This window comes from Galeopterus variegatus, unplaced genomic scaffold (assembly GCF_000696425.1).
Source record: "Galeopterus variegatus unplaced genomic scaffold, G_variegatus-3.0.2 Scaffold3028, whole genome shotgun sequence".
NCBI classification, from domain to species: Eukaryota; Metazoa; Chordata; class Mammalia; order Dermoptera; family Cynocephalidae; genus Galeopterus; species Galeopterus variegatus.
The window spans coordinates 156,438-165,801 of record NW_007729139.1 but is presented as its reverse complement, the minus strand read 5'-3'; the positions used below and the strand labels follow the sequence as shown (position 1 = coordinate 165,801).

General features: G+C 57.4%; 1 protein-coding gene across 1 annotated transcript in view; it reads right to left on the bottom strand.

Moving 5' to 3' along the window:
• The window catches only part of GPR123 (G protein-coupled receptor 123), a 54,997-nt gene that overhangs the window by 23,387 nt on the left and 22,246 nt on the right, over positions 1-9,364 (bottom strand). The gene's annotated exons all lie outside the window — the stretch shown is intronic.

Genomic DNA, 9,364 nt, shown 5'->3' with positions numbered 1-9,364 from the left:
AAGACGGGGAGAGCAGGGAGGACGCGGAGAGCAGGGAAGATGGGGAGAGCAGGGAAGACGGGGAGAGCAGGGAGGACGCGGAGAGCAGGGAAGATGGGGAGAGCAGGGAGGCCGCGGAGAGGGGGGAGGACGCGGAGAGCAGGGAGCGCGGGGATTTGGTCGGTCCGGGGTTGACCATCCTGTCCTGGGTGTTTCTCTGGGACGGGTCTCGAGGGCACAGGTGAGTTGGGGACTGCAGTGCCCTCCAGGGTCCTCCACTGTGGTGTCAGGACTGCATCTGGGAACATCCTGGGTCCGTAAGGGCAGCCGGGCTGTGTCTTTCCTTGGACAAGGACGGGCAGGGTTGCGGCGTCAGCGTCTCTAACAAGAGGCTCAGGATTGGGTGGCCCCGGGTGGCTGGGGTGGGCGAGCAGCCGCAGATGCAGCTCCCTGGGCGGCAGCTGAGCCCGTGTGTGACCGCCGGGCCAGCGCTCTAGAGCGTAGACGGGGTCTACACTCAGCCCTGCAGCAATTCCAGCCCTGTGGTGTCTGGCGTTGGGGACGATGTCGTCCTGTGGTCCCTGCTCATGTTTCCTCGATTGCTGCTCACTACAGTTTCCTGCAGTTGCATCACGTCCTGGTGCAGGATGAGGCCCGGCCTCTCCACTCTTCTGACGGTTTGCCAGGCCCTGCCAGCCACAGCTGCACTTTTGCAATGTCCTCAGTTTACCCGTATGCTTTGGGGGTCCAGGTGTCCGAGCTGAGTCCATCTGTGGCCTTGTGAGTTCCATTGTTTGACTAGATTCAGGGCCCAGCTTTCGCAGACTTGGAGCCTTGGCCATTTTCCTCACCCTGGAGTCTGTCCCTCCCCCATGAACGCCTGCAGGTGACCCCCTAGCCTGACCCTGCCTGCGACCTCCCTGAGGAGGTTAAATAGCTCCATCCATTGGGCTTCCCTGCCAAGGTCGTTGACGCAGCCCGGGGAGGAGGAGGGTGGGAGGGCGGCTCACGGGCTGCTCAGGTGCGGTGTGGACTCAGTGTCAGGATCCATCGCTTGAAGGGCAGGGCTCACCCTCACCAGTGACAGGACAAAGCCCAGGGGCACCTCTGAGGGTTGACCACCCGGCCCTTTTGGGACTCCCTCGATTGAGCCACCCCTATAATCTGAAACACACTTCCACTGAAGAAGCCCCCAGGACTGCCCAACATGCTGGTGCCACTGTCCCCCAGAGGTCGCAGCCCCCAAAGCACCTACGCCTGCGGGGGTTACTCGTCACAGGAAAGCCAGCAGATTCCAGGTGCAGACGGAGGCTGATAAGGCCCAGGGAGCGTGAGCAGCTGCGGAGGGAGACCCAGGAGCCATGCGGGGCCGGCCAGTGCAGGAGGACGGAGTGGGGCAGCCGGAGCTCAGGAGCCCGCTGGCACAGTGATGGGGCCCTTTATGTCCCTGAGACACAGGATGCATCTGGGAGATGCTGACTCTGGCCCAAGTAGAGTTCTTTGTGTTGATCATGACTTCTGGATTCCAAGAAATCAGATTGGTAATTTCAGCTAAGATACAAGAGCCATTTACATCCGTGTGCCTGAGTACACGGCCTTGAAGCCACCGAAGTTCCTCTCCAGTGTACATTCTGCTCATCTGCATTTTATAACCCCCGAGGATGGTGGAGGACAGTGTTCTATTTCTTGGAGCAAAGCTGGTGGACCGAGGCCTTGGGTATTGAGTGGGGATGAGACCAATGTCTGTCCTGGGCACCAGCCATCACCTGCAGATGGCACCAAGATGTCTGTGTCCAGAAACGTAACTGGGATGCTTTGTGACTAATGACACCCATTAAAACATCACAGCACCATTTGTTATGATCTGCTCGGTGACAGATGCCCATGCTGGGGCTGTGTGATCAGTTTTGCCCTAGAGAGACCTCCCATTCTAGAGGGAGGTCTGTGCATAGAATGTCTGTGCCCATGTGTGGCCTCAAGAGGCCACTGTTGGACCCGGACATTGGCCTTGGGCCTCTGGCACAGCCTGCTGAGGCTCTGGAACCCTCTGTGCTCCTGCACAGGGAGCTGAGCATGTGAGCACCAGGCTGGGGGTGGCTCCCTTGGAGGTGGAGAAGGGGCCATGTGTAGAAGCCTGAGGTGCCACGTGGCCTCCTCCCGGTCCTCAGCCAGTGCTGCTGGTCAGCAGACAATGTGGAAGGAGTCCCCTGCCATGGCCCTTGGTCTGTCTGGCCCATCTGCTCCGAGTGAAGAGACATAGTGGCTGGTGTGGGAGGGTCAGATGTGTACTGAGTCTATGGAGTCCAAAGGCCATCAGAGCATGAGGCACCGATTGGCCCAGACACGGCTCTGGGCAAGCCCCACGCCCCTCTGACCTCGGTTTCCCCATCTGTAAAGCTCAGGGCTGGGCTGAGAGACTCACTGTCAGGCCCCTCCTGGCCTGAGGTCCAAGGATCCATGGGGAGAGGTGGGCACTGGGGGAGGGGCTACTTCATTAAGTCTCAGAGCTCGTGCCACCCCCTGGGACTTTTGCCCCCACTCGAGTGTCCGTGGGTCCTCTCCTCATCCCCTCCATCCTTTACAGCCCTCTGGCCTCGCCCATGAACTGCATGCTCCACTGAAGGAGGTGGGCCAGCCACGCCCCTGCCTGCTGACTGGTGCCTGTCCACCTGCCTGTGGCCCCAGCTGGCTCTGAAGCAGCTTGTCCTGAGGACTGGCCCGTGGGTATGAGTTCCTGCCAGCTGTTCCCAGGGCTCTGTGCGGGTTAGCTCTGGCCAGGTGCCTGGCCACGAGCATGTCCCAAGCCCATGGCAGTCTTCAGCATTTCCCACTGTGGCCCAAGAAGGGGGTCCTGGCTGTGCCCAGAGCCTGAGCAGCACTGGCACCACTACCAGTTGGCGAGTGCAGAATAGGCATCCCTTGATGGCACGGGCCCACGGCACGCATGGGAGTGCTACTGCGAACGCCCTTCCAAATAGAAACAGCACCAGCAGACCTTAAATAATGGAGGCCACTTAGGTGTGCTTTATCGGAAAGGGCAGAACAGACTGCAAAATTAGGATGTAATTACATGCAGCTGAATTGGGAATTAGCCCTCAGCATCTATAAAGTCACAGCAAGAAGGTCTGTGTGCTTCTGAGGTGGCTTCCCTTCAGATGGTGGAGGAAGCAGAAAACGTGGAAAGGTTTGTCTGCTCCAAGGCCCTCCCTGAAAGTGTGCTGACGGGTGGGGCAGGCACAGCCTACCTGAAACCCGCGTGGTTCGGCCACATTCCCATTTAACTTAACAGACGTGGAAACAGCAGCCACAGAGCGGCTGTGCTTAGGATCCCAGCGGCATGCTCGGGGCCCGTGGTCGTCACCTGTCCCATAGTGCCTGCCATGGTGACACGGTTGGGCTGTTAAACTAGAGGCGTGGTAAGAGAAGTGGACTGAATAAAGGTTAAACGAGAATTCAGTGAAATAACAAATCCAGACTGTGAGATTTTGGCATAAAGTCCTAAGCACGTTAGTCTTGCAGACGTGGGTACCAAGCTCTCTGCTTCTGTCTGGTGGGAAAGGGGTCAGCTCGGGGTGCATTATGTCTTTTCCTTTCAATATTAATATTTCTAGCCAGTCTCTCTTTCTCTCAATGTTTTTTCTCTTTGTCTTGCCCATAGAGTTAGATGTGAATGAATCCAACATGGTTCTCTTTGAGAACCCATCCCCTTTGCAGCAGAGTGGACACAGTGGGCCTTGTATGGCTCGTGGGGCAGCCCCTGGCTCATAGGGTGGCCCCTGGCTCGTGGGGACCCAGCTTTTGGCATGATCCTGGGATGACTGATGGACAAGGGTTTTGTGAGCTGAGGCACAGAACCCTGCGGTTCCAGCTGCCTGCATGGCTTGTGCGATGGCGATTTGTGGTGGGCACCTGCTCTCCTGCTGGGGCCTGGGGCTTCTGTAGCTGTGGCTGGCCGAGGGTAGAAGCACCCATGTGACCAGGCCCAGCAGGGACCCTAAGCCCTGCGTCCTGGGCCAGACTCCCTGTGTAGAAACACACACATGTTGCTGCATCCTGCTGCTGGAGGAAGGGGCGGGTCTGCGTGGACCAGAAGGGAGAACTCTGGGGTCTGCACCCGGATCCTTCCAGACTCTGCCCCAGACACAGACTCTGCATCTCTTTCCCTCCCTGGCCTTTGTGCCTCCTTCTGCAGAGACAAACCAGACCCTTGAACGCAACTATGCGTGGCAGGAGTGTGTCTAGCTTGTCACTGAGTGTGGGGTGGCTGTGGGGTGGTAAAGCCCGAGGGGCACCCAGTTCAGAATGAAGATTTAATACGATTGCTTTCCTTCAACAATACCCAGCCCAGATTAGGCATGGAGGCTATTCATTTGAGGCTGATTTAACAAAAAGTTATGGAACCCCGTCGTAGTTTTCACATTTAATGAGCAGGGGATGTGTGCCACGCTCTGAGAATACATCAACAATACCCAGCCCAGATTAGGCATGGAGGCTATTCATTTGAGGCTGATTTAACAAAAATTTATGGAACCCCGTCGTAGTTTTCACATTTAATGAGCAGGGGATGTGTGCCACGCTCTGAGAATACAAAAGGGAGGGTTGCCACCTTTCCCTCCTCTAGAGGAGGACATAGGCACGTGCCCGAGTGAGACAGAGTGGGATAGAGGCCACACAACGCTGTGTGGGGATGGGGAGGAGGGCTGATGATGTCGGAGGGTCCTGGAGGACCCCCCTGCAGAGGCTGGAGCCCGGGATTCAGGCTGCAGCAAAGTTGAGAAGATGCCTGGCTGGCTGGAGCGAGGTGGGTCGTGCGGTGGCTGAGGGGCAGGAGCAGCTGCGGGGGGAGGGGGTAAGGTACCGGGGCTGGGGGCACTGACACAGTTTCAGAGGTGGGCACCCAAGCAGATTTCTACATAAGGAGGGGACTATTGGAAGGGTGGGGGCTGCACTGCAGGTGCTGAGCATGGAGCTGGAGGCCTGCTGGGTCTGGGCAGGCATCAGAGCAGGAAGATGGTGGTCTGGGGGTAGGGGAGCTTGGGTGTGGGAGAATGGACAGGCTTAAGACTCTCATGGGGCAGAGTCATGAGACTGGGGGCTTGACCTGAAGGTGGAGAGCTGGTGCTGGTTCCTTGGTGAATGCCTGTTGAGGGGTCTTGGGACATCTGAAGGAGGCATTGCTAGGTCTTAGGGACCTGAGGCTGAAAGTCAGGGTTAATTGGAAGCTGGGAATGGCCCTAGCGTGACTGGGCTGGGCTCTGGCAGCAGGGTGTCATGGACAGGCGCTTGGGGGTATGTGGATGTGATGGTGGCCACCATGGTGGGTCCAGTGTGACATGCCCTCAAATCAAGGGAGGCCCCAAGGGTGGGGGCTGGGGGCAGTTGAGGAAGTGCCTCCTGTGGGCTGGAGGGGGCGGCATCCAGCGTCTGCCTGACCCCTCTCACCCGGGCAGCTCCCCTCTCAGGGCCCTCCTCTCTGGCCTCCTGGTGCCCCTCCCACCTCCCTTTTCCCTGGTGCCATCTCTCTTCCCTATGAGCCCTGCACCACCCATGTGCTGGGCCTGCCCAAGGTCGTTGCCATCCCTCTTGAGAAAGCCAGACCACCATCCTGCTGAGACCCCATGGACCACCAGCTGAAGCTCTGGGTCTGTGCTTTCCCTAGACTCCTACTGCTAGGCGAGGGCAGTGTCTCTGCTTGAAAAGCTCACACCCACTTTCAGGGGGTGACTCCCCAGCTGGAGGCCCTGGGACAGCACTGAGGGGTCCAGGACCTAGTCCACACTCAACTTATCAAGGTCGTTGCCATCCCTCTTGAGAAAGCCAGACCACCATCCTGCTGAGACCCCATGGACCCCCAGCTGAAGCTCTGGGTCTGTGCTTTCCCTAGACTCCTACTGCTAGGCGAGGGCAGTGTCTCTGCTTGCAAAGCTCACACCCACTTTCAGGGGGTGACTCCCCAGCTGGAGGCCCTGGGACAGCACTGAGGGGTCCAGGACCTAGTCCACACTCAACTTACAGCCATGTCCACACCAGAGACACACAAAGACTGGTGGGCCTTCTTTGAGGTCTGGGTGAAGGTTGGGCCAGGGGCTGACCCCAAGGCATTCCCTGGGGGCGGCAGCCCCCACTGGGCACTGGGCCCCTCACTCCCACAGCCAACTCCACTCCTCACACGTGGAGAGAGCAGATGGCAGCTGGCCTGGCTGCAGCAGGTCACATAGAGGACATGTGGAATTGCCCACTCCCTCGCCGGCCCCCACAGAACCCAACCCCACCACAGAGCTACACGGCAGCCACACAGTTTTCCACACACAGGGATGGGACAGCATTTATCACCATTGTAATGAAGATCTCTCCACAGAGATGAGCCAGCTTCCACCACATGCCTACTTTGACCGAGCTGGGATTTCCTTCATTCAGCTCACCCCTAAAGGTTTTAGTGCAGTTCTAGAGAGGGCGGTTTTTTATCTGTGAAAATTAAACAAAATACTCTTAAATAACCAATGGGCAAAGAAGAAATCACAGGAAAACTAGAAAATACTTTGAGATGAATGGAAAAAACCCCCCACAACATGCCTTAGGGTGCAGCAAAAGCTGTGCTCAGAGGGAAATTTATAGCCGTGAGTGGCTACATTAAAGAAGAAAGATCTCAAGTGAATAATCTGGTTTTATACCATAAGGAACTACAAAAAAGAAGAGCAAGCAAACCCAAAGCTAGCAGAAGAAAGGAAATAATAAGACAGGAGCAAAGATTAACACGAGAGAAAATTGATGAAACCAAAAGCTGGTTCTTTAAAAGATCAGCAAAATTGGCAAACTGTAGCTAGACTAAGAACAAGAGGGAGACGTCTAGTGTGGGACCGGAGGCTCTAGCCAGAGCAAACACACGAGAAGCAGCAAAACTCTCCTTGTGCACAGATGACACGATCATTGTATGCACAGAAAATCCTAAAGAATTAATAAAACCTGACTAGATCTAATAAAGGAATGCAGCAACGCTGCGGGGCACACGATAACACACGAAAAGCAGTCGCATTTCTATACACAAGCAACGAACCATCTGAAAAAGAAAATCAAGAAAACAATCCCATTTACAATAATGTCAAAAAGAATTAAATATTTAGGAAAAAAATTTATCCAAAGAGGAGGTGTGAAGCTTTTGTACGGAAAACCACAAAATATTGCTAGAAGAGGTTAAAGAAAACCTAAATAAATGGAAAGACGTCCTGTGCTTATGGGTTGGAAGATCTAACATTGTTAAAGTTGAAATACTTAAAGTCATCTAGATCTGGAGTGATCCCCAGGGCAGACAGGGCTGGAGTGACCCCTGGTGAGCGCTGCCTGTGACGGACATTCTTAGGGGCTAAGCACCACGGCTGTGACCTTACTCCAGCTCAGGACTTGCCACTTGATCCATGGGATTGTTTAGCCTTTGATTGATGGCCTTTCCCTGGGCCATGAGCTGCACACTCCGTGTGGTCTGCTGGTCTGCAGCACCCAGGCTGGGGGTCCGTTGCAGATGCCCCTGACACCTGGGGAACCCGTCGCATTGCTGCTGGCCCTTCCTCATGCCCCAGCCCCTCTGCTTCCTCAGAGGCAGGCCGTGGAGCTTCCTGGGTGTGGAGATTCTGTGCTGGGGAAGCCAGCATCTGTCTGTGTGGTGCTTGAGCCGGGGCACAGGACAAAGATGACCAGAACCTGCTGTGGCAGGCAGGTGTCTGGGGTGAGCAGGGAGGCCCGCCCACGCCAGTGGGGCCCAGGCAGGGCTGCAGCTTGGGCCTTGGTCTCCCAGGGTCTTCAGGAGGTGGGTGCCAGGTGTGACTCACTCCCGTCAGCAGGAGCCTAGCAGCGGTGATGTGTGCTGGGTTGTAAGAAGGGACCAAGAAAAGGGAAAGCAGAGAACCAGAGCCAGCGGAGGCCGTGCGAGCTGCTCATGTCTGGCCTCCAAGCAGGACATGCAATCACGTCTGCATCTACCGCTCGTCCGGCTCCTGTCTGGCCTGCAGACCCGCCTGGTGTGGGTGAGCTACACACTGCTGTCACGGAGGAGTCCCTGGCGGGCCGCTGCTTCTCCACAGGCCCAGGGGCCGTTCTCTGAGGCTGGCAAGCACATGGAATCCCTCATCTTTACACACAGGCTCCACGTCACTGGGGGACTCATCCTGGGATCGAGGGGAGAGGAGAGCAGGTAATCGGTGATCCAGAAAGTTCAGAATCCCTGAGCACCTAGGTGTGCGTCGACACGGAAACAACAAAGCACAGCATGCGAAGAGAGGGCGGCAGTGGCTCTAGTCTCGGCAGTGAGGCCCATTCAGCCCAGAGTCCAGTCTCCGAAGGCTGGCGGCCTCCACCGACTGTACTCTCCAGTCCTTGACCGAGCCCTGGTCAAGGTCAGGTCCTGACCCCAGACTCTAAACCCCCAAACACAGGGGGGGTCCCGGGGTGTTGGTCCCCTCTCCAACCGTGTTCTCTGTGGCGAGAGGAGTTACCCCGCGTTAACCTGGCCACACCGCCCCCAGAGCTCACGCAGAAACGGCTGCAGGCTTGCACATGTCCACCCACTCGAGTCCTGCAAGACTGTGTGGCTGTATTTTCCTTGAAATCCCTCTGAAATGGGCTTGGTTTTCCCCAAAGCCGAGCAGAGGTGGGTGTTGAGAGCAGGCAGACCCCAGTGTGGGCCTTCAAGGAAAGCAATGGCTTCCCGAACACCGAGGGCTCCGACAGCGTCGCCGGAGTTCACGCCGAGCGTCTCGGGAGCAGCCGCCTTCATCTCCTGCAGGGAACCTGCCGAGCAGGCTGGGGACACGGGAGCTGGCCCAGGGCCCAGCGAGACGCGGTGGGCACGGGACAGCCCGAAGGGTTGAGAGCCACGGGCGGCCTGTCCTTTCCTCCCAGAAAGCTCTTTGAACTCAGGAACCAATGCCCGCGCTGCTCACGAGTTGGGGAGTGGGGCTGGGATGAAGACCAAAGATGCCCACTGTGGGGCTGATGGGAGGAGCCCCTCCTACTGGAAGCTTCTGGGTGACTCGAGCACCTCTGTGGGGGACTGAGAAGAAGGGCTCCGGCCCTGGATCCTCCGCCGGGGTCTTGACGATCATCCTCTGGTCTCCCCGGGGAGGCACAGGCCCAGCCTGTTCCCCCACCGGCCCCAGGCCAGGCCAGAGGGAGCAGTGGAGGGGAGCAGACAACCCCCACCCCCAAGTCTGCACCTGCAGAGAGGTATGCAGGCCACGCCCACGGTCAGCCACGGGGACAGGGCTGGGGAGGCCGAGTGACCAGGCATGGCAGTGACCCAGAGATGCTGCTGGAATCACAGCACCATGTGGATGCCCGTCAAAGTCAGGGTCCTTCTGTACCAAAGAAGGGGGGCCCAGCGGGGGGGGGGGGG